The sequence below is a fragment of the Halichoerus grypus genome, chromosome 3, assembly GCF_964656455.1.
Source record: "Halichoerus grypus chromosome 3, mHalGry1.hap1.1, whole genome shotgun sequence".
NCBI classification, from domain to species: domain Eukaryota; kingdom Metazoa; phylum Chordata; class Mammalia; order Carnivora; family Phocidae; genus Halichoerus; species Halichoerus grypus.
Genome location: NC_135714.1, coordinates 4,085,512 through 4,112,726, shown reverse-complemented (window position 1 = coordinate 4,112,726; position 27,215 = coordinate 4,085,512). Strand labels below are relative to the sequence as shown.

Genomic DNA, 27,215 nt, shown 5'->3' with positions numbered 1-27,215 from the left:
CCATGCCCCCTCGGCCTCACTGCGCCCACCTTAGCACACGCTTGTTCTTACTGTTTCTCTCTCTTGGATGGCTCTTGTCTCCGCAGCAACCTCCTCCAACCTGCCGGGCCCAGGTTCCCACCATCTCATACCGGGATCCTCGAGAGCCTCCGCCTCCCTCATCCGCCTCTCACATCCCAGTGTGTCCTTCACACTTTAGCGAGAGCGATTCCACCCACAGGGAAATCTGACTCTGCCACGTCTGTTCAAAACCCCGTTGCACTCAGAAGGGCCTCATCCTTCCTCGACTCTGAGGGACTGTCTTTGTCACGCTCACCCGTGCACTCCTGCTGCAGCCGGATCCAGCTCCTGGGGTCTTGAGGGTGCTGCCCCTCTCTCTTGCCTGGGGGCCTTTGCAGCTGATGCTCCTGTTCCTGGTTGAAGTTTCTACTTAGAATAGCAGCAGTGATGACAATGACGGCTGAGATTCACTGTCTTCTTGCCCTGGGCCGGGAGCTGTGCCTGTAAGTACTTTATATTCCTCTCCTTTGCCTCTCACACGACCCCGCAGCTTTGGTGTGACTTTGGGCCCCACTTTACAGGTGAGGAAACCGAGGCTCAGAGGGTTTAGAATGGACCTGGGTCTCGTCACTGGTGTAAGGAGAGCTGAGGTTTCCAACCAGTGTGCCTGGATCTGGAGTCTGCCTTCCTGCCCTGCACATTTGGGGAGCCCCCCTGATGCTGGGGCCAGGACAGGGCCCTTCCCTCTGTCGCGGGCCCCACCACACCTGTGCCCTTGCCTGGTCACCTCTCTCGTTTGCTGACCTGTGAGCCCCCCCAGCTGCAGAGCCTGGCATGTCGCGGCACCCAGGAAGCATTTGTTTGGAGAATGAGAGGAGATTTGGCCACGCGGATGGATGCTGTGCACAAGGTCCGTGTGTTGGAGCCCCGTCGGCACTGGGGAGGGATTGGTCACTGAGCGAGTGTCTGGTCCGTGGGGGTGTAGGACAGCGTTCGGGTCGGCCCCGGGCTGGGGAACCAGGCCCGCTGAGGCAGTTCTGGGCAGTACCATCATCCGGCCATCGTGGGGACCCCACACCAGTGTGGCAGCAGAGCAGCATGTCCCTGTTGCAAAGGCTCATGGCATGCTGCTGCCCTCCGAGGCGTTCTGGACCTTTCTGGAGCTATGGTGTGGAGAGCCAGCCCCTGCTGGGGGAGGGGCAAGGTCAGTGTTGGGGGACTCCATGCCCCACGGTCCACAAGCCACATGGCACGCTCAGCCTGGCTCTCTGCACCCACTGGGACCCCCGGCCCCTGCCGGCCCCACCCCCCTCCCACAGCACCTCTGTGCGCTGCCCTGGGCTATTACGTAAGCCAATTCGTTCAAGTTCAAGTGTATTCGCTGGGGAATACAAGCACCCAGGAAGACGTGAGTTTGTTAAAGGGACGGAGGTGTGGGTGACCGTGGTTTGGGCTTTGGATGAGCAGGAATGGCAGGAAAATTTGGCTTAACCTTGGAGACCCCGTGTGCGCTGGGTGGGAGGCCAGTGTCAGATGAACAAAGTGCAGGTGGGGGCTTGGTCTACGCGGTGCCTCTCTGGGTCTCTCACTGTGTGGTGGAAATTAGGCTTTTCCCCTCCCAGGGGCCCACCTTCAGGTCAGTTCTTCCCGCAGCCTTGCGTTTGATCAGGCAGGCTCTTTAAGGGGGAGAGGTCATCGTTGGGCCGTTAGAAACCATGTGAGCGTTTGTTCAAATCTTAGTGGGCTTGGGTTGGGGCCCAGTCCGGTGGGGCAGAGGAGGGAGTCTTTTGCCACCGGCCAGGTTAGCATTTGGGATGCCCTGGAGGTGGGGCTCTGTTCAGGGGCGGGGGTGGGGGTGGGGGGTGGGCTTCTGCCTGCAGCAGAGCCCCCCTCCTCCCATCCCCAGGGCCTGCTGTGCACTCGACCAAATGCAAAAGATGAAATCCCATGAGGCCTTGGGATTCGCTGAACACACTAAACCCACAGAGGATAAAGTCACCTGCCATGGGCTAATGTCACCCCCAATTCCTATGTTGAAGCCCCAGCCCCCAGTGCAGCTGTTATTTGGAGACGGGGCCTTTGCAGAGGTGGTTAAGGCTAGAGGAGGTCACGAGGTGGGGGGCCCTGAAGGAAGAGACCCCAGAGCTCGCTCACTGTCCACTGTGTGAGCACAGAGCCAGCAGGCGGCTATCCAGGGACGGCCTGCAACAGGGCCCCCACCAGAAATGCGCCCCCGACACCCCGATCTCAGACCCCAGCCTCCAGAGCTGTGAGAAGTGGAAGTCTGTTGTTTAAGCCGCCCGCCGTGGCCCTTGCTACCACGGGCTGGGCTGACCCAGACAGACCCAGGGGCAGAGTGATGGGAGGGGAGGTCCACACCCAGAGAAAGCCGGGCCGAGCCTGGCAGAGCCCGAGCGCCCGCTGTGTTTTCTTGGGCGGAACCGTGCTTTTGCCAGATTGTGGCATGTGTCTCCGGCGGCAGCTTCGTGCTGCTCTGAGCCACTGAAGACGGGGTGCTGGAGACTTGGGGGTGGATGTCCTGGCATGGGCCCGGAACCTCCTGTCCCTGGGTTGTGGCTGGCGGGGCTGACGGGTCACTGCACGGCTGCTCCGGCAGCAGGGGGCTCTGTGGGGCTCCCCGGGGTGGCTGGCGCAGGGCTGTGGATGGAGGAGGTGGGCTTGTTGCCCCCGGGGCGGAGTGTGGACATTTGCAGGGAATCTGAGACAGACCCGGGGGTCCCCTTGGTGCGTCTCTACCCTCTGGAGACGGGGTCCTTTGAGCTGTGTGTCTGTCCTCTGTCACGCCTTAAACTCAGGACCATCTCGTCACGAGGTCCCTAACCCAACTACATCTGCAAAGACCCTGTTTCCAAGAAGGTCACCATGACAGGTTCCAGGGGTTAGGCCGTGGGCGTACCTTTTTGGGGCCACCATTTAACCCATTCCAGAGAGGCATGACAGGAAAGGCGTTAAGGAAGTCCCCGTTTATGGAGCCGGGGTGGGGGACCCACAGGGCAGGTGAGGCTTGGGGAGCAGCAGGAAGCCCCGACTGCCTGCAGTGGCCGACAGCGGGAGGCTGGGACCTGAGCAGGTGGTGGCTGTGGTCACGGGAGAGGGGCTGTCCCCCGCCCGGCCAGAGCTGAGGCCACTGAGTGGAGCGCAGTGACCCTGGTCCACGGCATGCTGCGGGGGGCGGGGGGTGGTGGTGGTGGAGTAACCCCCACTCAGCTTGCTTCCCTCCATCTCCCGCTGGCTGAGCCGTCCTGGAAGCCAGAGGGCAGGGGAGGTGGGGATGGGTTCCTTGGATGAGGTCCAGCCCCTGCGCAAAGGGGAGTCGGGGGCAATCAGCGACTAACCAGAGGGAAGCAAGAGAATTCTACCAGGGGCAATGGGGCACAGGGCTGCCCTTGTTACCTGTCAGGTGACCTCCTACCTCTCCCTCCCCTCCCCTTCTCTCCCCCACTCTCCTCCCCCTCCTCCCTCTTCCCTCCCCTCCCCCCTTTCCTCTCCTTCCCTTCCCCCCTTTCCCTCCCCGCCTTCCCTCCTTTCCTTCAAGAACCACACCTGAGTGCTAATATAGCCAGATGAGAGGACACATTACCCATCCCCGGGCGGGGGGTGGGGCGCCCTTGACCCGATCCGTGGGTGTAACAGGTAAGTGACCCAGTTTTGACCCAGCTACGTCAGGGCCAGAGGGTGGTTTGTGGGTGGGGGCGGGCTTCTCGCCCACCGCAGTGCTGTCTGTGCTGAGTTCTGAGGGGTGAGGAGGGGTCTGCTAGGCGAGGAGGGGCAGGAGGTTGGACTGGGGTGTGCTCCAGACCCGGGGGAGCTGGCTGGCCAAGGCCAGAAGCAGGACATGGGCACTTCAGAAGAACTCCATGCCTTGCAGAGTCTGACTTCGGAATCGCTGATGACTCCCTCGCCGGCGGATCGGGTTAAACGTTTGCCCTGTCTTTCTTGGCACCTCATGCCAGGAAGCACGTGCAGCCTTTTGTCCCTGTAGGTGAGGCGAGGTTTGGTGGCCTGTCCTGGTATGTAGAGGCCTGTCCCCTGACCCCGGGTTGTTGGCCATCTCTCAGCCGTTGGTGGGGCGGGGGGCCGGCCCCCATCAGTGTGTCGCCCCCATCAGTCTGTCACCCAGCGGTTCTGGCGCGTCCATCTCTGGGCCTTGCCCGAGTCAGTGCGTGCGCTGATGGTGGTCAGATGGTGATTTCCTAATGAGATTAGCCTGCCTCCCGTTAATACAGACCCTTCTCCAGAAGGGAGCAGCATTCCCTCCCCTGGCCTGCACCCAGCGTATGGCTTCCCTCCCCACACCCCCAGAGTGTTATCATCCGTCATTGTCACGGTTCATTTCAGAGATAAAGTTATCCCAGATTTGGCCAGCAGGAGCCCCTCCTGTTTTTTCTGACATCTCCCCGTCATTTAAAGACATTCTTCATCAGTTACTCCTCATCACCCACAAGCTGTTGCAGACCCACACCGCCCCTTGTCCGCCCCGGATCTGGAATCGGCCTTTCCCCCCAGCAGCTTCGTTCCTTGTAGATGATGTTTTTTTTTGAAACCCGGGTCTTGGTGCTAGGTGAGCTCATTTATCAAAAGGTGTTAAGCTCCAGTGATTGATCTGTTATTGACGATCCCTCCTTTCTCACAGCAAAGCACCAGAACGAGAGCACTTGGTAGTCGTTGCCGACAGCTATTTCTAGCTGGCTCTGGCCCCCCACGAATCCTCCGCCCCTCCCCAGAGATTCTTCCTAAAAAAGTAGGTTCCCCTCATCCTGGCAGCGATATTGCTGGATTCAAGCTGTCTGTCTTTCATTGGGTTTCCCATCTGCTCCTTCTGGCATCCCCAGCGACTGGAGATGGTCCTTGGTTAGGCTCCAGCCATGCTGGGGCCCCTGGATAGAGTCTGGAGGCTTCCGGGACTCCCAGGCCACACAAGGCGGCCCCACCACAGCTCCGTCCCTGGGCAGGTCACCTCCTCCTCACTCAGGAAGGAAGGAGGGGATTTGTGTGAGAGGTTTCTGGGAACTCTTGGAAGGAAGGGTTCTCCCTCAGAGGTGGGTGGAAGCGTCCTGTGTCCATGATCGACTCACCTGGGCCACGGCAAGCAAGCACTGAAGCTGGGAGAGGCAGGATTTGAAATGAGGTAGCCCAGCTCCCTGCATACTCACTGAGTTGCCTCGCTCAAGCCTTCCGCATGTGTGTGCTCCAGGCACAGAATAAGGAAGCACGGAGGCTTTGGAGTCAGAAATGTTTGTGTTCAAAGCATCGCTTTGTTGCTCGCCTGCTTTGCAACCCCGGGCAGGCCGTCCACGCTCTCGGGGCCTCAGTTTCTTCATCTCATGGTGACGACAGTGGTCCTCACACTTAGGGGTTAGTGTGAGCGTTAGAAGTGAGAATAATCGGGAGGGGGCTTGCCCAGAATCCGGTGTCTAGTTTGTAGTAATAACTAGTGGTTATAATTGTTACTAAATGGAATACTTCATACAAATCCTAAAGTGCTCTATAATTACGAAGAGTCGATAATCTTAAAATCAAGGGTCCGGGGATGTGGAGAACCTGACTCCCAGCCCTTGGGGGATCTCCCCTGGGGCCTGACCCTGCCCACTGTCTGGTCATCATGGAAAGAACATGACGAACTTCCCTTCCCTAGACGGAGGAACTTACCTGTTCACAAGGACAACTAGGAGTACAACAATAAAAACAGCGCTTGTGGGTTTTAGAGAAGCAACAAGACAGGGAATGCCGGGCAAGATCTCAGAGCGGGGTGGTGGTGGAGGGGGGGTGGACAGAGGCTCAGGCAGCAGAGCATGGCATTTGGGGCCATGGTGATCTAAGCATGCTTTCCGAGATGGTGAGAGGTGCCTTGACAGGTTCATACGGCCAGGGGACAGGAGTCCAGGGTTGTGGTCGGCGCAACAATGGCCCCCAAGGATAGCAAGGGCTAATCCGGGAATTTGTGAGTATTTCCCTTCATTGAAAATGGACTTTAGCAGGTATGATTAAGGCTCTTAAGATGGGGAGATGATCCTGGCTTAGTTAGCTGTACCTAAACATAATCCCAGAGGGAGATTTGACACAGAAGATGAAGGCCTTGTGACCACTGATGTGTGATGCTGGACTTCCGGTTTTGGAGATGGAAAGAGGAGCCACAAGTCAAGGAACATGGGCACCTCTAGAAGCTGGAAAAGGCCAGGATTCTTTCCTAGAGCCTCCAGAGGGAGGGCAGCCCGGCTGACCACTTGACTTTGTCCCAATAAAACTAATTTCAGACTTCCGCTCCCCCGAACAGTAAGAAAATCAGTGTGTGTTGTTTTCAGCCACCGAGTTGGTGGTAATTTGTTACAACAGCCTGGGAACCTGACCTGGCAAGCCTGCCTTGTTCTGAGTTAGGACTACAGGGGGCTGACCTCATACGTGAGGGCGAGCCAGAAGCAGACAGACCCCGCGGATGCTGCACTTTAGCTCTACATAACCAGAACCCCTGAAACTGTGGGGAGACCATTCGGACTCCTGGTGCCCCAGATAGCCGGCAGACACAAATGTAAATCCTTTCTGGACAGGGGTAACATCATCCTAAACTCCTATGTCATAAGTCCGGTGTTTGTGCGCAGTAATAGACTACTAGGCACGCGAGGAGACTGGGCAACATGGAAGCTCAGCAGAAACAACAGACCACAGACACAGACCCTCAGGAAACCCAGCAACGGAGTTACCAGATGAGAACTTCGACATGACTGTTTTCTGTGCTCGAAGAGCTTACAAGACAGGGTTGAGAGTTTCAGTGAAGAACTGGGAGCTATAGAAAGCAGCGAAGTGGAAAGTAAGAACTCAGAGTACAATATGTGGTATTAGGAGCCTGGTGGCTGGTTTAACAGCAGGTGACACAGCTGAAGAGAGATTCAGTGACTTGGGAGAAGGGTCGAAAAGAAAAAACCAGAATGAGGTGCAGGGTCAAAGGATAGAAAACACCAGAAAGAGGGTAAGAACCGTAGCAGGTGGGATCCAGTTGGACGTCTATCGTACATACGATTGGCGTTCCAGAAGAAAAAGCAGGGAAATGGGCTGGAAGCAATATTGAAGGGTTGATGGCTGGGATCTGGGGCGAGACTGCCCTCATTTGCTGGGTCCATTGTAACGAAATCCCACCGCTGGCGTGGCGTAAACAACAGAAATCTACTTTATCGGGGCGCCTGGGTGGCTCCGTCATTAAGCGTCTGCCTTCAGCTCGGGTCGTGATCCCAGGGTCCTGGGCTCGAGCCCCGCATCGGGCTTCCTGCTCGGCGGGAAGCCTGCTTCTCCCTCTCTCATTCCCCCTGCTTGTGTTCCCTCTCTCACTGTGTCTCTCTCTGTCAAATAAATAAACAAAATATTAAAAAAAAAAAAAAAGAAATCTACTTTATCGTGGCCCTGAAGCCAGAAGTCTGATCCAGCTGATGGCGGGTTTGGGCTCTCCTGGGCCCTCCGTCCTTGGTCTGCAGGTGGTGGCTTCCCACTGCGTCCTCACATGGTCTCTGTGCACACACATCCCTGGTATCTCTCTGTGTCCACATCTCCTCTTAGAAGGACATCAGGTTGGACTAGAGCCCACCCCAAAACCTCAGTTTCACTTAATCACCTGTTTATGATACGACCTCCAGTCATATCCAGAGGTGCTAGGAGTTAGAGCTTCAACTCATGCCTTTTTGGGGACGTGGAGTGGGGTAAGGCACACAGTTTAGGCCGTAGCAAAGATAGTAAGCCATGGATTCGGGAGTGTCTGTGAATCCAGAGCAGGACAAGTAGAACAAAACCGCATCTCTCCACCCCATGCCAACTGCCAAATGCTGAAGACACAGAGGAGCCTTCCGAGCAGCCAGAAATAAAGGACGTTTGCTTTCAGGAGAGTGACCGCTAGCGCGTCAGCTGACTTCTCAGCAGAAACTGTGGAATCCAGGAGGCGGTGAGCAATATCCTTAATGAGCGGGAAGAAGGAAAGGCCAGCCTGGATTCCTTCAGCAAGGATGTCCTTCCAGCTCCTGGCCAGAGTCCGTGTAGCAGCCTGGGGTCCCGGTGGGTCAGCCCGGAAGTGTGGTGGGACGGACCTGTAAGCTCTGGTGAGTGGCTGTGACGTGGAAGGGCTCTATGTGGTGCCCTGGGGCCGAGAGGGGAAAGACAAGCAGGAAGGATCGTGGAGGGGGCCTCCCCAGGTGGGGTTCAGACCTTCGTGGAGAAGGTGTGGTCCAGCCTGCTGGACAGCGGAGAAGCTTGCTGGGTTTCCCAGATGGGAGCCGGTCTGGAGTCCTGGGGCAGGCGGCCACCCTCCTGTGTGCAGTCAGGGCCCAGTGATCAGCAATGGGGGGGGTGCTGATCGGAGAGGGTGGGGGTCTGCGGTGCAGGTGAGCTGTGTGGGGACTTGCAGAGGGACAGTGGCCTGGTGGGAACCCTCTGTGGAAAGCAGATCAGTGGCTTCCAGGGAGAAGAGGGGATGGGGGGGAGGGAGAGACACATATGTATAATGGGGTCAGAACTTATCATATTTTATGCCTTGAATAAGGACGATTTGTTGCCTGTCAATAATACCACGATAATGCTGTTTAAGGAAAGCACAGCGTTTAAGGACGCAGGCTTGGTGGCAACTCTAAAGAGGAGGAAGTGTTTCACGTAAAAGTCAGGATAGCGTGTTAACTTTGGGAGGGGTTTGGACTGGGAGGGGGGCCCTGGCTTGGGGAGGGGGGGCTCCTGGAGCCCTTGGTAGTGCCCTGTTTCTTGACCTGGATTGTGGTTTCGTGGCTGTTTACTTTGTGATGAATTTTTGAGCTTTGGGACTGGGAAAAAGTAGGACCTGGTATTGCAGAGGAGAGGTCTGTGCTCAGCTCCCTTCCCAGCTGCTCCCTGAGTGCGGGCCTGGGGGGTGCCTCGAGGAACCCCTGCCACGTCTGCAGCCCTCCCCTCCCCTCCCTCGCAGGACAGACACCGGGGAGAGTGTGAGCTGAGAATAGGATGGGGGTGGGGGCAGCGTGGATGGGCCTCTCCCACGAGGAAGTGCAGGTGCAAACAGGAAGCAGGGTGTCAGGGCCGTGGAGGGTCACGTGTGGCAGGACACCAGTAGTCCCCAGAGAGGGGTCGTGGGTCTCACTGGTCACGGTCCACGCCCGGGGAGCTGATTCACTTACAGCTCTGGCCTCTTCCCAGCCCGTGGCCCCTGGCTGGCCATTCAGGAGGCCGGAGCCCAGGCTCCAGATGCGATGTCTTCTCTTCGTCTGCAGGTGCGGGGCCCGGGCACAGGTGGGTGCCCGCTGGGAGGCAGGGGCCCAGGGCTGTGGGCACACACCCGGGCCCGGGCCCGCCTTGCTCTCTTTCCTGCCTTGTGTTTTCCTCGGAGCCTAGTGTCTGACATACTCTAGAGTTTTATTTATTTCTGTGTTTAGTGTCTCCCTCTCTCTACTTGAAAGGAAGCTCAAGAGAGCAGGAATTATTGCTGTGTTTCCTGCTTTTTCTTACTGGTTAGAGCAGTGTCCGCTCCCACATAGGTACTCAGGAAGTATTTGTGGAATGAAGGAATGAAAGCAGATTTCTGTTTGATCGACCCAGAGAGGATTCTCTTTTGAGTAGTAGGTTTAACGCGGTAGGATTCCTTTTTTTCCCTCTCTTATACCGTTTCTTGATTCTGTGCAGCGGATAATATTTATTTAGCCACATTGTTATGAATGAGGAGTATTGGATTCTATGTAATAGAGCCTCCCTCTAGACAAAGTACACAAGACTTGGCTGGGGCTGGGTGACAGAATGTGAGTGTTTAAACCAAGCAGTAGTAAAATAAATAAGTGTGTGTGTGTGTGTGTGTGTGTGTGTGGTGGGGGGCAGATAGCGGGAAGGATCCATGCCCAGTTCATAGTGCTGGGCGGGAGGGGGGCAGCAATTACATCATTGCTTTATGTACTTCTTTCTATACCTCTCAACTGTCGGGTTCTTTTTTTTTTAACAAGCACGCGTTACTTCTTTATTAAGCATTTTGTTTCTAAATTAAAAAAAAAATGTCCAGTTGAGGATCTGGAAAAATGACCCTCAGTCCTGAGTCCAGGCGAGGCCCCTGGTTTCAGAGTGGTCACTCCGGCCTCTCTCAGGTCCCTGGGTGTCCCCGGGGAGGCTGCCTGGGGCCAGAGCTCTGGTTCTTTCTGGAAGGGACATCTTGGAGGCCGGCTTGTTTTCCGGTTTTCGAGGCTGATCGCCGGCAACCTCCCCCCTCTGCCTGTTGTCCCTGCTGTTAACACAAGGCTGGACCTTGGATGCAGACAGTCAGGACGTCTGCGCAGGTGGAGCAGGGGTGACGTTGGACAAGTCACTTGGCTCATTCATCATTCCCTGCAGGTCTGCTTTGCACCGAGCCTTGTGTGTGATGAATAAGACATGGCCATGGCCCTTAGGGGACTCATAGGCTAGTGGGGGAGACAGACACACACCTGGGTTTATTCCCTGCTTGTCTCCCACAGGGTAGGCAATGTGTAGGCACTGTCCTAGAGGGGAGGGGTCTGGAGTCCCACAGGTAGGCTTCCTGGAGGAGGTGGTGCCTGAGCTGAGTCTTTGAGGCATAGCCAGGCAGATGGGGGGGGGAAGAGGAGTGGGGCCAGAGGATCACCTCTGTGTTCCAGAGGCAGAGGACAGGCAGTAAGGGGCCACTTTATCACCTGGTGGAAGGAGGTGGGGTTGAGGGTAAATAGACAACACCTGGAAAGGGGGCCCAAGGTGGGGCTCAGTATTCAGTACCCCATCCCCTTTTGGGAGAGTTGGGGCTGGGGCAGGGCCTCCAACCCTGATCTTGCCCCTTGACGACCTTGATGAGGTAGGCCAGACACCTTTATCCATTGGAAAAGTTGACACTGGTCACGGATCATAACTGGCTGTCCCGTAGATTATGTCGCATAGATCACCAAACCCCATGAAGCGGTATCATGTGTCCTCGGACCCTTGGGACTGCATTATACATAGTGTGCTGCTCTAAGGGAAATCTAGGACTCAGACGCCCGCCCCCCAGGAGGGCGAGGGCGGGAAGGGGGTCGTGTGAGTGGGCTGAGGGGCAGTGGAGGGAGACCTGGCGGCTGGACCACCTGGACGGAGGGACGGAGTAACCCTTGGTGACAGAGTGACAGAAACGAGTACCAGGAGACGTGTGGAGATTTTCTCAGGGTTTAGTCCAAATTCTTGGATTTTTAAATGTCCGTCCCACATATCAGAACCAATTAAGAAGATTTTTAAAATACTGAAAACATGCAGAAAAATTCAGAAAATAACTAAAAAGCATCCATGGACCCCCCCTCCCACTAACGCTATTTACGGTTTTAGATTTCTTTCCAAAATGGGAGACGTGATGTTGCTGGTGCCCATCCCCCTCCCCTGCCCCGGAAGTAACTGGCGCTCCCGAGTTGGCGGTTATCATTCCCACAAGGCTTCGTACTTATGCCATGCTGTGACAGTACCCGGTTAAGGTGGCCGACGTTTGCACCCCAGCATAAAGCTCTCGCACATCCCTGCTGAGCGAGGGGCCGTGCCTCGGTTTCCCGGGGCTGCTGTACTAACGTACACATACGGGGGGCTCACACACTGGGAATGTAATCTCTTGCAGTTTTGGGGCCAGAAGCTCAGAATCGAGGTGTCGGCAGGGCTGCGTCCTTCGGAGGCTCTGAGGGACAGCCTGTCCCGGGCCTCTCCTGGTTCCTGGGGGTTTGCTGGCATCCTTGGTGCTCAAGGACTTGTAGAAGCATCTCCCCCTTCTCCGCCTTCCTCTCCACATGGCGTTCTCCCTGTGTACCTGTCTCTGTCCAAATGTCCCCTTTTTGTAAGGACACCAGTCATATTGAATGACGGTCCCCCTGCTCCAGTATGACCTCAGCTTAATTAATTACTCCTACAATGGCTAGTTCTAAATAAGGTCATGTTCTGAGGTCTCAGAGGTTAGGACTCAACCTATAGTTTTTGAGAGGACACAAGTCTACCCGTCATGGCCGGTTATTACTGTTACTAACCTCACTGTTTCATTGAATTCCCTCTCCATCACACTGCTCCCCCATGCAGACTGGAAGCTGGGATGTCCCCGGTCCCGTGCCTGGAACCCTGGGACGAGTGAGGGAGCAGGGCAAGGCGGGGCTCCAGCTCTGGCCCTGCTGTTCCCACTGTGCCTGGGGCGCTTGGCGTAGCACCCCGTTTTCTCCTCAGGTGAAACAGAGCCAAGCCCCCTTCCTCTCCCCTGGGATGGCCCGGCGTGTCCCCTCGCTGCGAATGGGCTTTGTAACCCCAAGAGTGCTGGCCATGGGTCATTCTGGGTCAGAGGCCACCAGAGCCTTGGTCATTGAGAAGGGGAGGCCCGCAGGGACAGGGGCAGGCTTGGGCGCTAACGGCTTGAGCCGAAGACGCATCTCGGGAGGATTCCGTTTTGGATTCCATTTCGGATTCCATTTCGGATTCTGTTTCGGATTCCCCGTGGTTGCGCAGATCTGAAATGACTGCATGACAGAGGTCAGGAAGGCAGGGAACAAAGCCCACCTTCTCTCCAGGAATGAAGTCTCTGAGATTTCTCCGGTGAGAGCAGCTGCTCAGAGGTTTCCGGGAGAGAGAGGAGTGGTCCCCTTGCTAAGCAGCCCAGCAGTAACGCGCATCGCTGTGCTCCGTTAACATGTGCTCGCGCTGCTGTCTGACCAGGCTTTCTCAGGGGCCTCAGCTGTAAGTCGTGAAACACAAAACACATTTAAATTGCCCTGCGGTTTTAACACATCCGAGACAGCTTGTTGGAGTCAGAACACGGCCTTCGCTGAGGTCCAGGAGCTACTAGAGGGAGGGATCCGGGCCGGGGAGGATTAAGTGGTCTCTCGCCGGTTTAGAGCCAGCCTGCCCCGCGCTGCCCCTCGTGACTGTCTGCTCAGTTCGCCCCTGGAATGAGGCTGTTAGATTTGAAAACTTCTCCTGTTCCCTGGCTTGCCTTTCCTTCGCATTTAAACACGCACAGGGTTTAGCAGTGAACAGGCCAGAGTTCCAGTCTCAGATGTGTGTGTGACCTTGGACAGGTCGCCTGACCCCTTCACCTGTCACCTGTGAAGCATCTCACCTGTGAAGGGGGGCACCTGGACGGCACCTTTCAGGGTGGGGAGGAGACGATGCTCAGTAAAGTTGATAAATGCGTGGCACAGGGCTGACGTCCAGAAATGGCCAGCCCTCCGGGGGACACTGGGAGCCGTGCTCTTGAGAACAGAAGTCCAGCTTCTTCTGGATGTTCTTTTCCGTTCTGCCTGCAATTCACTTTGAGTCAGGGCCAGCTGTCAGGACAGGGCAGGGGGGCACGTGCAGGCCGTTCCCGGCAGCCTGTCTGCAGAGGCCCCCATGGGGACAGCCAGAGGGGACGGTGCTGTGTCCACACGGTGGAACGGATGTAAGCACCGCTGTGTCCACACCGTAGGACCCTCTGGCAGGGGGTCATAAGGGGTCAGCCTTATGAATATGGTGTTACGTGGAAGAAGGCAGACTCCAGGGTATGATTCCGTTTATGTGATGTTCGGCTAACAGGCCAAGATGGGCTCTGGGTTTGGACGTGCAATGGGGGCACGCTACCCAGCCCAGCAAGGCCACCATGACACCAGTGTCAGGATCCTGGTGACCTCTGGGGCTTACCATCAGGAAGGGCCCAGGGGCGCCCGGGGGCCTACCATGTTCTCCTTCTTGACGTTGGAGGAGGTCCCATGGGTTAGAACCGCTGTGAAGCTGGACGCTTCTGTTTCACATACTTCTGTGTGTGTGTATTACACTGTGTCTGGATTCAGATGTGTCCCCCGCTAACTCATGTGCTGGAGACCTAACCCCCAAGACCTCAGAATGTGACCTTATTTGGAGACAGGGTCTTTACAGGTGTTCAGGTGAAAGTGAGGCCGTTAGGGTGGGTCCTGCTCCAGCGTGACTGGTGTCCTTACGAAAAGGGGAAGTTTGGGGCCAGAGACAGACATGCACAGGGAATGCACCCCATGCAGATGAAGGCGGAGGTGTCCAGGCCCAGGAAGAAGGCCAGAGACGGCAGCAAACCCAGCACCTCGGAGGGAGGCCTGGAGCCGATGCTCCCACAGCCCGCGGAAGCCATGATCCAGAACCTCCAGCCGCCAGGGCTGCAGGGCGATAAGGTCCTGTCGTTGAAGGCCCTCAGGGGGTGGCACTTTGTTAGGGCAGCCCTGGGAAATGAATAAACACCGTGGAATAGGAAAGGGGGGAGAAAAGCACCTTGCATTCAAGTGTTGGGCCAGAGTACTTCTGACTTGGGTCACGGTGGACAAGGGACCTGTGCCCCCAACCTGGATCCCTGTGTCATTCTCTCTGCCACCTGTTTTGGGCCGTGAAGCCCTGAAGAGACCTTAGTTCCCCAGGAAAGGGCCACGGTGGGTTTAGAGAGGAACCGTCAGGGTGACTCCTGGGCCAGCGTACCCCAATCACCCAGAATTCTGATCTAGGGGATTAGAAGCTGTTGTCTCCCTCCCCTCCCCATGAAACAAGGGGCGTCTGCTTAGCCGGGAGAGGGGCCATGGGAACTTCCAGCAGCTTGGTGTTGGGCAAATCCCTTCCTTTGACCCATGCTACTTCCCAATGGACAACCCAGAAAGGGTGATGCTCGCCAGTCAAGAGGGGCTGTGTCCCCAGGCCCCCGTGTCAGCACAGGACAGAGACTGGGAGCCATCCCTCCAGGCAGAGAAAGGGGGCTCTGGTGTCTCTCCCTCTCTTACAAGGGCACAGATCCCATCCCGGGGCGGGGGGCCCACTCGCATGACCTCCTGACCTAGTCACCTCCCAAAGGCCCTGCCTCCAAATACCACCACACTGGGGGACATAACTCCATTCCGGACAGAGGGAAAGACCTGACTTCTGGCCCATCTGTCTCTAGGCTTCTCAGAGCACCATGAAATCCACTTTCTCGTGTATTTGAAATTTGCTGATTTTACCAAACATGATCAGCTGCTGGGAAACTCGTGCCCGCCCCCTCCCCCTCTTCTCTCGCCCCTCACCCCGCTGGTCTGCACAGATGAGGGGAATTGTTCACCGCGGAAGTCCTGTGCTTCTAGAGGAAAAAACACCCTCTAAATGCACATTATTGTTATTTTTATTACAGGCATAGAGCAAAACCAGCAGTTCAAAGGAGCTAATTTAGTTAGATCAGGCATAAGTGCTACTCGAGTTAAAAACTCATTCTCCTCTGCGGTATTTTCTTTCGGGTATAAATCAAGATGAGTGCTTTAAAAATATTTTTAGTACAAACGTATTTCAATCATCTGGTCAGTCACCTCTTAGCACACTTAACCACCGGGACCGCCGTGTGATTTCCCTGGTTGAACTTGCCCGACAGCCCTGCCCTCCTCCCTCCGTTCCAACCCTATCAGATTTCGTCAGTTCCAAAAGGGAGCTGGGAAGAGCACCCACTCCATGTGGACCTGGGGAGTGTTGTCCACATTTCCTGTGGGGGCTCCAGCAACGTTCCCTCTCCCCTCGCAGGTGCCTCGCCAGACCGGCTCCCCTGGGCGACATGCATGTCCCGGGTGGTCCTCCAGCAGGATTGGTGTGCAAGCCTGAGCCCTGGGCGCCCATTGCTCCTGGATCAGGCTCTGCCTCCTGCTGAAGCCTGATTTCCAGCGAGCTCCGGGCACGAGAGTCAGCAGGTCCTGGGTGGAAACCCGTAGCCACCCCAGCCTGACCCCGTGATGGGGATGAAGACGAGGATGAGGAAGGTGGGGGAAATGATAAAGGTGATGGTGGTAATTCATAACGTGTAAAAAAAAAACAAAACAAACCGGCAAAGAACACATCACATAAAAATTACTATTGTAACGGTTTTTTGAGTTTGTAGTTCAGTAGCATTGAGTACGTTTGCATCATGCCGTCTCCCCACCCAGCTCCAGATCTCTCTTCATCTTGCAGGATGGAAACTCTGTCCCCATTAAATGACAACCACCCCAGCCCCTCCCCAGCCCCTGGCACCCACCACCAGAATACTTTCTGTCTCGGAGTTTGACAACTAGATTCCTCGTGTCACCAGACTCGCTGGATTTGTCCTTTTGTGCCTGGATTATTTCACTGAGCACCGTGTCCTCTCCAGGTCCAGCCATGTTGTAGTGTGTGTCAGAATATCGCTCCTTTTTTTTTTTTTTTTTAAAGATTTATATATTAGAGAGAGAGAGAGCAGCAGGAGGGGCAGAGGGAGAGGGAGACAAGCAGACTGCCTGTGGAGCAGGGAGCCCGACGCGGGGCTCGATCCCAGGACCCCGAGATCAAGACCTGAGCTGAAATCAAGAGTTGGATGCTCAACCAACTGAGCCACCCAGGCGCCCCTCCTTTTTAAGGCTCAATAGTATTCCATCGTGTGGATTTCCCACACTTTGTTTATCCATCCATCCCTCGGTGGACACATGGTCCATGGTGGTTTTGGACTTTAGCTGGACTTACGAAGCCCCTCACGTCTCACTCGGTCCCACAACAGCCCGCTGGGTGGGCATCGGGAGCAACAGTACTGGTTCTGGTGCTGCTGAGTGGTCACGCACCCAGGCCTGCACGCCTCTAGACGTGCCACGCCCTCTCTGTCTCCATCCCTTGGGACTCCTAGAGCTCCTTGCTCTCCCCGAACTGTCTAGAGCTCCTTGCTCTTTATTGCTTTGACATGAGTGCTCAGCACCCGGATGGAATGTGGGACTCTTGTCGATGCTGGGGTACTGTGCACGTCTGAGATTCAAGGCCCCCGTGGGACACTCTTACTCTTGAATCCAAGTCTTGAGCTCAGGGCCCTTGTGGATGGCCCCTGGAGGAAAATGTCCATCTGGGGAAGCCAAGACATGCGCCATTTACCCATGCATCACCTGGACAGCAGAAGCCTCAGGCAGATTTGCATGGCTTTTGATGTCCCTGGCTCACCTGTCCACGTGGCCCACTCACCTGCCCGTTACCCTAACTGGGGGGTGGTGGCTAAGAAGGGGCTGGACAGAGATGAGTCTCCCTTCCACAGTGGACACGGCAGGGAGCATGAGACTCATTGTCGAGAGAATGGGGTAGAGCTTCTGAGACAGTCAATGCCTTCTTCAAAGCCCCCCGGCGAATAGGAGATTGGTCAGCGGTTTGAATCTTTCAGTTGTAAACATGGACAGCTTGTCCCTGACCGGGACTCAGAGCTGCAGGACATGGGTGGGCAGGTGGCCGGAGGAGGGAGGAAGAACGTCCTGATGGACATCAGTGGGCTCTAGGCAGTTAGGGGAGAGCAAGGAGCAAGGGGTGGCCAGACGGGGGAGTGAAGGTGGTTGTGCAGAGCAGAATAATGGCCCCCCGAAGATGTCCTTACCCGAGTCCCCAGAACCTGTGACCGTGTTTTCTCCTATGGCAAGAAGCTTTGCAGAAGTGGAAAAGTTAGGGATCTTGAGATGGAGAGGCTCTCCTGGATTAGCCCGGTGGGGCCAGCGGGATCACAAGCATGCTCACAAGAGGGAGACGTGAGGTCGCAAGCAGAGGTCAGAGACAGGTGGAAGACGCTGCCCTGCTGGCAGGGATCAGCAAGGAGCCCGGTGCCCCTACGAGTGGGAGAAGACCAGGACTCTCCTCTGGAGCCCTCAGAAGGGACCCGCCCCACCAGCCCCTTAATTTTGGACTTCTGGCCTCCAGAAGTGAGAGAGAATGAATTAGTTTAAGCCCCCCAGCTCGTGGGGCTTTGTGAGGGCTGCCCTGGGATCTAGTATGACCGACCACACACAGGCTGGTCCATAACCGCCGCTGTCCTGTCTGACGTGGAGACCCCTCTCACTTGTAAGGTCTGCGTTGGCCACTGTCCCCCAGATGGTGGGACTCTTCCCAAATCAGGCAAACATGACGTAGACAGCGGGGGAAGCTGTGACTCCCAGCAAAGGGGCAGAGTTTGGCAGGTGGAGCCGGAGAGCCTCTGGGGTCACAGGCAGTTGGCCCGCCAGGTCTGTGGTGTCAGACGAGGAGCGGGCACGGAATGGGGGATCGGCAAGGTGAGCATGAGGCGGGCTCCCCAAGAGGACATTCAAATATGGTCGAGAAAGAACTCTCTGGGGTGGTTCTATTAGCCAGGGTTCTCCAGAGAAACAGAGTCGGTGGGGAGACACATCTAGGAACATAACCATGTGAGCCAAGTCCTTATAATAAATCTCATTCTAGATGTTGGCTCACATGACGTGACGCAGGCTGGCGGTGTGGTTCGAAGGTGGGCCTGAGAGCTGGTGGTGTACGTTCAGTCGGGTCTGTGGTCCTGAGCACAGGGAGACCAGTCGCAGGGTATCAGTGTCTGGGCCCAAGCACAGAACGCGAATGCGCCCTTCCTCTCCCTGTTTGTTCTGTCCAGGCCTCCACTGGATTGGACGAGGCTCACCCATCTGCTTTCTTCAGTCTGCCAATCCAGATGCTAATCTCTTCTGGAAACTCCCTCAGACACACTCGGAAAGAATGTTTAACCAGCTATCTGGGCATCCAGTGGCCAAGTCCAGGTGACACGTAAAATTCAGCATCACAGTGGGGCTGTCAAGGAAAAAGGACACGAGGGACATTGTATCATGCCCTCACAGGACTTTGTTGGAAAAATCACCCCAGGAAACACGCCCCTGTAAGCCTCGACTTATATTTAGCTGGTCCTAAAAGTCAGCACTTCGTTCCAATTTTATCTAAAGTTTCGTTGCATTAGGGTGAAATAAGTTGATGTTCCTAATTCTTGGCTCCACTTGTAAAACTTCTTGCGGCACTAGCACCTACAGGTACTCAGAAGGGCACATATGGTGAGGACACACTGTGCTTTCTCAGCCTGAACACACCTGTGTCACCCGCACCTGGAGCCCGAAGGAGAGCGTTCGGCTCCAAAAGCCCTCTTGTGACTCTGTTTATGCTCAGTGTTGTTTCAAAGTCCTTTCCCACTTGTCCCTACTACTTACCAGGACATTTGATTTCTGATCTCAGGGGATTCATTCTAAGTGGTCTCTCTCCTCTACTGTTTTATAGGGATGACAAGAGCCTCTTGCTCTAAATGTGGCGAGGTGCTTGCCATAAAGAAAGGCAGATGGAGTCCAGTGGATTGCTGCTGTGACATCAGAGTTTCTAGAAAAGAAAAAACCAATCCTCAGACCGCTCTGAGCATGTCAGGGAGGGGCTCCAGGTGATGAATCCGAGAGGCAAGGAGGTTTTGACTCACACATGCTTCTGGTTCATCCAGATGGGGCCAGCCCTGTGTGGGACTGGCAGTGCAGTGAACGGGGCATGGACCTTGTGTGTGTGTGTGTGTGTGCTTAGAGAGAGAGAGTGTGTGAGGAGGGGGAGGGAGAGAGAAAATCTTAAGCAGGCTCCACACTCAGTGCAGAGCCCAATGTGAGACTCCATCTCACGACCCTGAGATCGTGACCTGAACTGAAATCAAGAGTTGGACGCCCAACCGACTGAGCCCCCCAGGCGCCCCTCCACACACACACCGTGTGAGTTTTCTGAGGTTGCCATAACAAATGACCACAAACTGGAATTTATGCTCTCAGAGTTTTGGAGGCCAGAAGTCCAAAATCAAGGTGTTGGCAGGGTTAGCTCCTTTTGGAGGCTCTGAAGGAGGAATCTGTCCAGGTGTCTCTCCCAGCTTCTGGTGGCTTCCGTGGTGTTCCTTGGCTTGTAGACATGTCGCCTGATCTCTGCCTGCATTTTCACGTGGTCTTCCCCTCTGTGTCTTCTTTTCTGTCTCTTATAAGGAGATTAGTCATTGGATTTAGTGCCCCTCCTAAATCCGGGAAGACTTCATCACGAGATCCTTGACTAAGTCCATCTGCAAAGACCCTCCTTCCCAGTAAGTCATATTCACAGGTTCTTGGAGTTAGGACTTGGACATGTCTTTTGGGGGGACATGAGTCAACCCATTACACACTCCACTCCACTGACCAGCCCTCAAGGTCTGGTGGGGCAGGGAGGACAGGCACACCAAGAATCAGGCCAAGGCACGAAGAGGTTCCCCTCCGAGTGGGAGCTGTGCTGTCGGGAAGGAGGAAGCTCAGGGCAGGAGGCTGTGAGAGTGGGAATCCTGCTCCGCACGCCTGGAGAGGGAGTATGTGCGCAAAGGCCCAAGTAGCCAAGGGCGGGGGGGTCTGTCACCCAGTGGGAGGGCGGGGAGCTCCCAGGGTGGAGGCTTTTAGGCTGGCTCTGCAGTGACAAGCTGGGCCCAAGCAGGGGAGAAGGGGGAGGAGGGCGAGCTCCTTGAGGGCAGAGGGAAGGGGGTAGGAGTGTGGGCTGGGCTTGACCCAGACTGTTACTCCCTTATTTTACACAATAGGTACAGCTTCTCTGAGCCTCAGTCTCTCCATCCACACAATGGGGATGACGAGAGCAATACCCACCTCACAGGGACGTTGTGGGGCTGATGAGGGTGACGAGGGCGAGGTGAGAAATGCTCACCTCTCGGTCACCTGCCATTTCACCTTGTACCAGCAGCTGGTACAAGTGGCACAGCGAAGATGCTCCAGACGTGGTAGGTGACCGCATGGAGGATGAAAGGTGAAAGTCCCACTGAGGCACATTTCTTTCTGTCTTAAAAACAGACTTATTGAGGTATAATTTACACATCATAAAATCCACCTGTTGTAAACCACTTGGTGACTTTCAGTACACTTACAGATTTGTGCAACCATCTCTTGACCCCGGTCTCCCAGCCTGTGCCCGTTGGTGGCCATTCCCCACCCCCACCGGAGGCAGCCACCGATCTGCTCTCGGGTTCTATGCATTTGCCTTTTCTGCACATTGCAAATAAATACAATATGTAGACACATGATATGTGGTACTTTGAGTCTGGCTTTCTTTGGCTTGGTGTGTTTTTGAGGTTCCTGCATGTTGTGGCACGATTAGTTAGTCATTCATTTTTCAATAAAACAGTGTTTTATTGCATGAAACAGTGTTTCTTGCACGCGTCTGGCACATTTTATTTATCTGTTCTCAGTTGTGGACGTTGGGAGAGTTTCCAGGTTGGGGCTGTTATGAATGTTGCTGCCATGAACAGCCATGGGTACGTCTTTGTGTGGACGCAGGTTCTGGGTCTCTTGGGTGGATTCTTGGAAAGAGTGGAAGCGCGCTTACGTCCCTGTGAAGTGGGCACTGCTATCAAGTTGATCTCACCGACGAGGAGCGCGAGGCTCCAAGATGTGGAGGGTTGCATAGAGCTCATGAGAACTTTTTCAGAAACCATCAACTTGTTTCCAGAGTGGCGGTGCCACTGGACGTTCCCACAGCGAGGTGCGTGGTTCCAGCTCTTGGTCCTTTCCACCTGTCCTTCGTTGTGGCCCCTGAGTGGGCATGCAGTGCTCTGTCCCTGTGGTTTTGATTTGCATGTCCCTAGTGACTAACGGTGTTGAACATCCTTTCATGTGCTTGACCATTTGTCTGTCTTCCTTGGTGGAATGTTTGTTCATTTCTTTTGCCCATTTTTCAATGGCGTTTCTCCCACCCCCTGTCTTCTTAAGTTTTAAGAGTTGTTTATATATTCTGGATCTAAGACTTTCCTTCACTCCATCGAACTCTCTTAGCACCTTTGTTAACAATCTATTACCCTTAGGTGTAAGGGTTTGTTCCTGGACTTTTCATTCTGTTCTATTGGTCTATATATCTATCCTCCTACAAATGTCGTCTCCTCTTGATTGCTGAAGCTTAGCTGTAAGTTTGAGATCAGGTAGTGTAAGTCTCCCAACTTTGTTCTTCTTTTTAAATCTTTTTTTAAAAAGGATTTTATTTATCTATTTATTTATTTATTAGAGAGAGAGAGAGCAGGGGGAGGGGCAGAGGAAGAGGGAGAGAGAATCTCAAGCAGACTTCACGCTGAACATGGAACCCGATGTGGGGCTCGGTCTCACAACCCTGAGATCATGACCTGAGCTGAAATCAAGAGTCAGATGCTTAACCGACTGAGCCTTCCAGGCACCCCTGTTCTTCTTTTTAAACATTGGGCAATTCTAGTTCTTTTGCATTTCCATATAAAATTTAGGATCAGCTTACCAATTTCTACTAAAAAGCCCAATGAGATTTTGATGAGGATTACATTCAACTTGTAGATCAATTTGTGGAGAACTGCCACCTTGACAATATTGAGTCTTCCAATCCATGAACATGGAATGTTTCTGCATTTAGTCACATCATCTTTAATTTCCCTCAGCGACATTGGTAGACTTCAGTGTAGGTCTTGCACCTCATTTGTTAAAATTATTCCTAAGCATTTTACTCTATCTGATGCTATTGTGAATGGAATTGATATGTTAATTTCATTTTTGGATTTTTGTTGCTAGTATACACAAATACAGTTGATTTTTATATATTGATCTTGTATATCATGTGGTCTTGCTAAATTTGTTTATTGGTTCTATTATTGTGTCTTTATGGGTCTCTGGGGATTTTCTATGTAAAGAACCATGTCATTTGTGAACAAAGATAGTTTGATGTCTTTGAATCTGGATGCTTTTGATGATTACTTTGCTTTACTGCCCTGGTGAGAATCTGTGAATAAAAGTGGTAAGAGCAGACATGCTTGCTTCTTTCTCATCTCAGGGGGAAAGCATTATTTTTCTTTCACCAACACCAATGGTAGCTGTAACTGTGGATATTTGCATTGTCTTCTGCCGGTCTGAGAAGTTCCTTTCTTCTTCTAGTTTGTCGAGAATTTTTATCATCAATGGATACTGAATTTTTTCAAAGACTTTTTCTGCAACATAATCGTGTGATGGAAATCTTTGTTCTATTAATATGGTACATTACATTAATTGATATTTGGATGTTAAACCAACCTTGCTTTCGTGGGATAGATCCCATCAGGTCATGGTGTAGAATCATTTTTCCATGTTGATGGATTCCATTTGCTGATATTTTAAGGATTTTTGTTTCAATTTAACAAGGAATAAATGAATTGGGAAGTGTTACCTACCTACCCCCTCCATTTTCTCAGAGAGTTTGTGAAGGATTGGTGTTCTTTAAATGGTAGAATTCACCAGTGAAGCCAAGTGGGTCTGGGCCTTTCTTGTGGGAAGATTTTAAATTCTTAATTCCATTTCTTCTTTGCAGCTCTGTTTAGATTTCATGTTTCATCTTGAGTCAGCTTGGTAACTTGTGTATTTCTAGGAACATGTCCGTTTATCTATGTTGTGTGTTTTGTTGGTGTCGTTCATGGTGTTCCTTTATAATCTCTTTCATTTCCGGGTGGTTGGGATGATGCCGCCTTTTTCATACTTGATTTCAGGAATTTGTGTGTCTCTATTGTTTTTTTTCTGTCTAGCTAAAAGTCTGTCAATTCTTTTTTTTTTTTTTACCTTTTTAAAGAACCAGCTTTCAGTTTCATTGATTTTCTCTCTCACTTTTCTGTTTTCTCTCTCACTGATGTATGGTCTCATATTTCTTGTTTGCTTTCTTCTGCGTGCTTTGGGCTTAGTTTGCTCTTTGTTTTCTAGCTTCTTTAGGTGGAAAGTTTGATTATTTAAGACCATTCTTTTTTCTGACCTAGGCGTTTGAGGTTACAAACTCCCTGCTAGGCATGGTGTTGATTGCACGCTGCACATTTTTGTATATTGCAGGGATTTTCACCAATTTAAAAATAGTCTCTAATTCTCTTTGACTTCCTCTTGACCCTTGAGTTACTCAGAAGTGTGTTGTGCAATTTTGAAATATTTTGGGCTTTCAGGGATCTTTCTGTTGTTAATGTCTAATTGAATTCCATTGTGGTCAGAGATCATGCTTAGTGTGAATTCAGTCTTTTTATGTTTATTGAGGCTTGTTTTATGGCCTGGTACATGGTGTGTCCTGGAGAACATTCTATGTGTGCTTGGAAAGAAGGCATGTCCCAAAGTCACTGGGTCCACTAGTTGTATGATCGGGTCCTCCAGTTTTCTGCATCTTTGCTGATTTTTATTTTTTTATTTTATTTTTAAAAAATTTTTTAAAAAAGATTTTATTTATTTGACAGAGAGAGACACAGAAAGAGAGGGAACACAAGCAGGGGGAGTGGGAGAGGGAGAAGCAGGCTTCCCGCTGAGCGGGGAGCCCCATGTGGGGCTCGATCCCAGGACCCTGGGATCATGACCTGAGCCGAAGGCAGACACCCAACGACTGAGCCACCCAGGCACCCCCTTTGCTGATTTTTAAAATCTAGTTGTTCTACCAATCATCAGAAGTGGGGTATCAACACCTCTTCTGATGCTGTTGTCAAATTGTCTGTTTCTCCCTTTAATTCTGTTTAGTTTTTGCTTCATGTATTTCGAGGCTCTGAGGGGTGTGTACATTTATAATTTTTATATTTTCCCAATAGATTGACCCCTCTACCATTATGAAATGTCCCTCTTTGCCTCTGGTAATATTTGTTGTCTTAACATTTGTTTCATCTGATACCAAGGGGGTCACTCCCAGCTCTCCTATGGTGGTTGTTTTCACAGTGTGTCTTTGTCCCATCCTTTTCCTTTTAACCCGCTGGCTGGCATCTTTGAATCTAAGAGTTGTCTCTTGTAGCTAGTGTGCATTCGTATCTGGCTTATTCATCCAGTCTGACAATCTCTGCCTTTTGATTCAAGCGTGTAAACTTTCACATTTAATTAAAACTTAAATTAATTTACTTTAACTAATTAAATTAAAATTTCTATTACATGATATTGACATTTTCCATTGTGCTGTTTTCTCCATGTCTCCTGAGGTTTTTTTTTATTGTTGTTGTCTTGTTCTTCTGATTCTCCCTTACTGTTTTCCTTTGTGCTAAATGTTTTTAGTGTCCCCTTTTAATTCCTCTTGTAAAAAACCATATACTGTGGATGATTTTCTTTTTTTTTTCAAGTGTCATAGTTTATTTTATTTTTTAAATTTTATTGTTATGTTAATTGCCATACATCATTAGTTTTTGATGTAGTGTTCCATGATTCATTGTTTGTGTAACACCCAGTGCTCCATGCAGAACATGCCCTCTTTAATACCCATCACCAGGATAACCCATCCTCCCACCCCCCTCCCCTCTAGAACCCTCAGTTTGTTTTTCAGAGTCCATCATCTCTCATGGTTTGTCTCCCCCTCCGATTTCCCCCCCTTCATTCTTCCCCTCCTGCTATCTTCTTCTTCTTCTTTTTTTTTTTTTAACATATACTGTATTATTTGTTTCAGAGGTACAGATCTGTGATTCAACAGTCTTGCACAATTCACAGCGCTCACCATAGCACATACCCTCCCCAATGTCTATCACCCAGCCACCCCCTCCCTCCCACCCCCCACCACTCCAGCAACCCTCAATCTGTTTCCTGAGATTAAGAATTCCTTAAATCAGTGAGGTCATATGATACATGTCTTTCTCTGATTGACCTATTTCACTCAGCATAACACCCTCCAGTTCCATCCACGTCATTGCAAATGGCAAGATCTGATTCCTTTTGATGGCTGCATAATATTCCATTGTATATATATACCACATCTTCTTTATCCATTCATCTGTCGATGGACATCTTGGCTCTTTTACTGTGGATGATTTTCTTAGTGGTTGTTCTAGGGACAGCAAAAATACATTTGAGCTTGTCTCAGTCCACTTTGGATCAACACTAGCTTCCTTCTGGTCAAATGTGGAAAGTGCACTCCATCCTTCCCCCTTCCTTGTGCTGTTATTGCCATACATCTCGTGTCTTTTAATGCTATAAACTCAACAGTACAGCGTTATAATTACTGCTTATGTCTTTTAAAGAATTTAAGAGAAAAATTAAGAAAAATGTATTTTTAGAGTATTTTATATTAACCCTCATATTTACCAGTTCTGCTGCTTTTTATTCCTTCTCATGGATTTAAGTAATCATCTGGTGCCAGTTCCTTTCAGCCTAATGGACTTCCCTTTAGTGTTTCTCACAAGGTGAGTTTGCTAACAATATATTATCGATCTTTGTTTATCTGAGAATGTCTTTACTTCACTTTTAGTTTTGGAGGATAGTTTTGCTGGATATAGAATTTTTTGTTTACAGTTTTGTTTTTTTTTCCTTTTAGCACTTTGAATGTGTCATTCCAGTGCCTTCTGCTGTTTTTTTTTTTTCTTGATGAAAAGCCATCTGTTAATCATAGTGTTATGTTGTTTCCCAATACATGAAGAGTTGGTTTTCTCCTGCTTCTTTCATGGTTTTCTCTTTGTCTTTCAAAAGTTTTATTAGGATAAGTATAGCTGTATATCTCTTTGTATTTAACCTACTTGGGATTTGTTTAGTTTCGTGGATGTTTGATGTAAAGTTATTCATCGATCTGGAAACATATTGGCCATTATTCCTCATGGTTTATTTTTTAGCCCCTTTCTCTCTTTCTTTTGGGATTCACATTATACATGCTGTTGTGCTTGATGTTGTTCTACATGTCTTTGAGGCTCTGTTCAGTTTTGCTCAGTCATTGTTTTCTCTCTCTTCTTTGTAGTGGATAATTTTCATTACTCTGTCCTCAAGTTCATGCATTCTTCTGCTATGTCAAGTCTGCCCCTGAGCCTCTCCAGTGACCTTTCATCATTATTGCATTCTTCAACTCCAGACTTTCCATTTGATACATTATTATTTCTTTTTCCTTTTAGAGAATCTCTATTTGTTGATTTATTATTGTCATACTTCCCTTTAATTCTTTGCTTATGTGTGTGTGTATATAAAATAGCTGCTTTGAAGTCTTTCACTACCAAATCCAACTTCTGGGGACCCCTGAAGACAGAAGAATGCTCTTTTTTTTTGTCCCCCCGACTATAGGTCATATTTTCCTCTCTTTGTATTTCTCACATTTTTTTGGATTAAAAACTGGACACATCAACTCTGGATTTTTATTTTCTTCTAGAGGTTATTTCTGATTTTTGCTTGTTCATTTGACTGTTTTTTGAAGTAATGTACCTGGGCTAAATCTTTGAAATCTATCCCCCTTGCTGTGTGTAGCTGCTGGTGCTGTTTTTTCTTTTTTTAATGTTTAATTTTAATTTTTAACTTATGGCTTTTGTACCCCTGTGTCTGCCTAGCTTAGGGATCAGCCAGTATTTGATCAGAGGTATTCTCAAATAGCTTGAGTTAGTAAACCTTCTATCCGCTGTCAAAGACCTTTGTGTGGGTGGAGGAGCACATTCAAAATTTAGGCATTTTCAAATCTGCCTGGCTTTTGCTTTTCACTGGGTTGCTCATGTTTCTTATGTGAGTACGCATGGCCTTAGAGTCAGCTGGGAGTCTGTGTCTGGCTTGGGCCATTTCCAG

General features: G+C 51.6%; 1 long non-coding RNA gene across 6 annotated transcripts in view; it reads left to right on the top strand.

Moving 5' to 3' along the window:
* The window catches only part of LOC118532342 (uncharacterized), a 53,981-nt gene that overhangs the window by 20,285 nt on the left and 6,481 nt on the right, over positions 1 to 27,215 (top strand). For 3 of the 6 annotated variants that reach the window (XR_013446251.1, XR_013446253.1, XR_013446252.1), the window contains one exon: positions 87 to 503. The exons of 1 other annotated variant lie outside the window; for it this stretch is intronic. This is a non-coding gene — a long non-coding RNA (uncharacterized LOC118532342). Of the gene's footprint in view, positions 1 to 86; positions 504 to 8,018; positions 8,100 to 19,720; positions 19,817 to 27,215 lie in introns of those variants that run through there. 2 more of the 6 variants (XR_013446254.1, XR_004915672.2) reach the window with 2 other exon arrangements.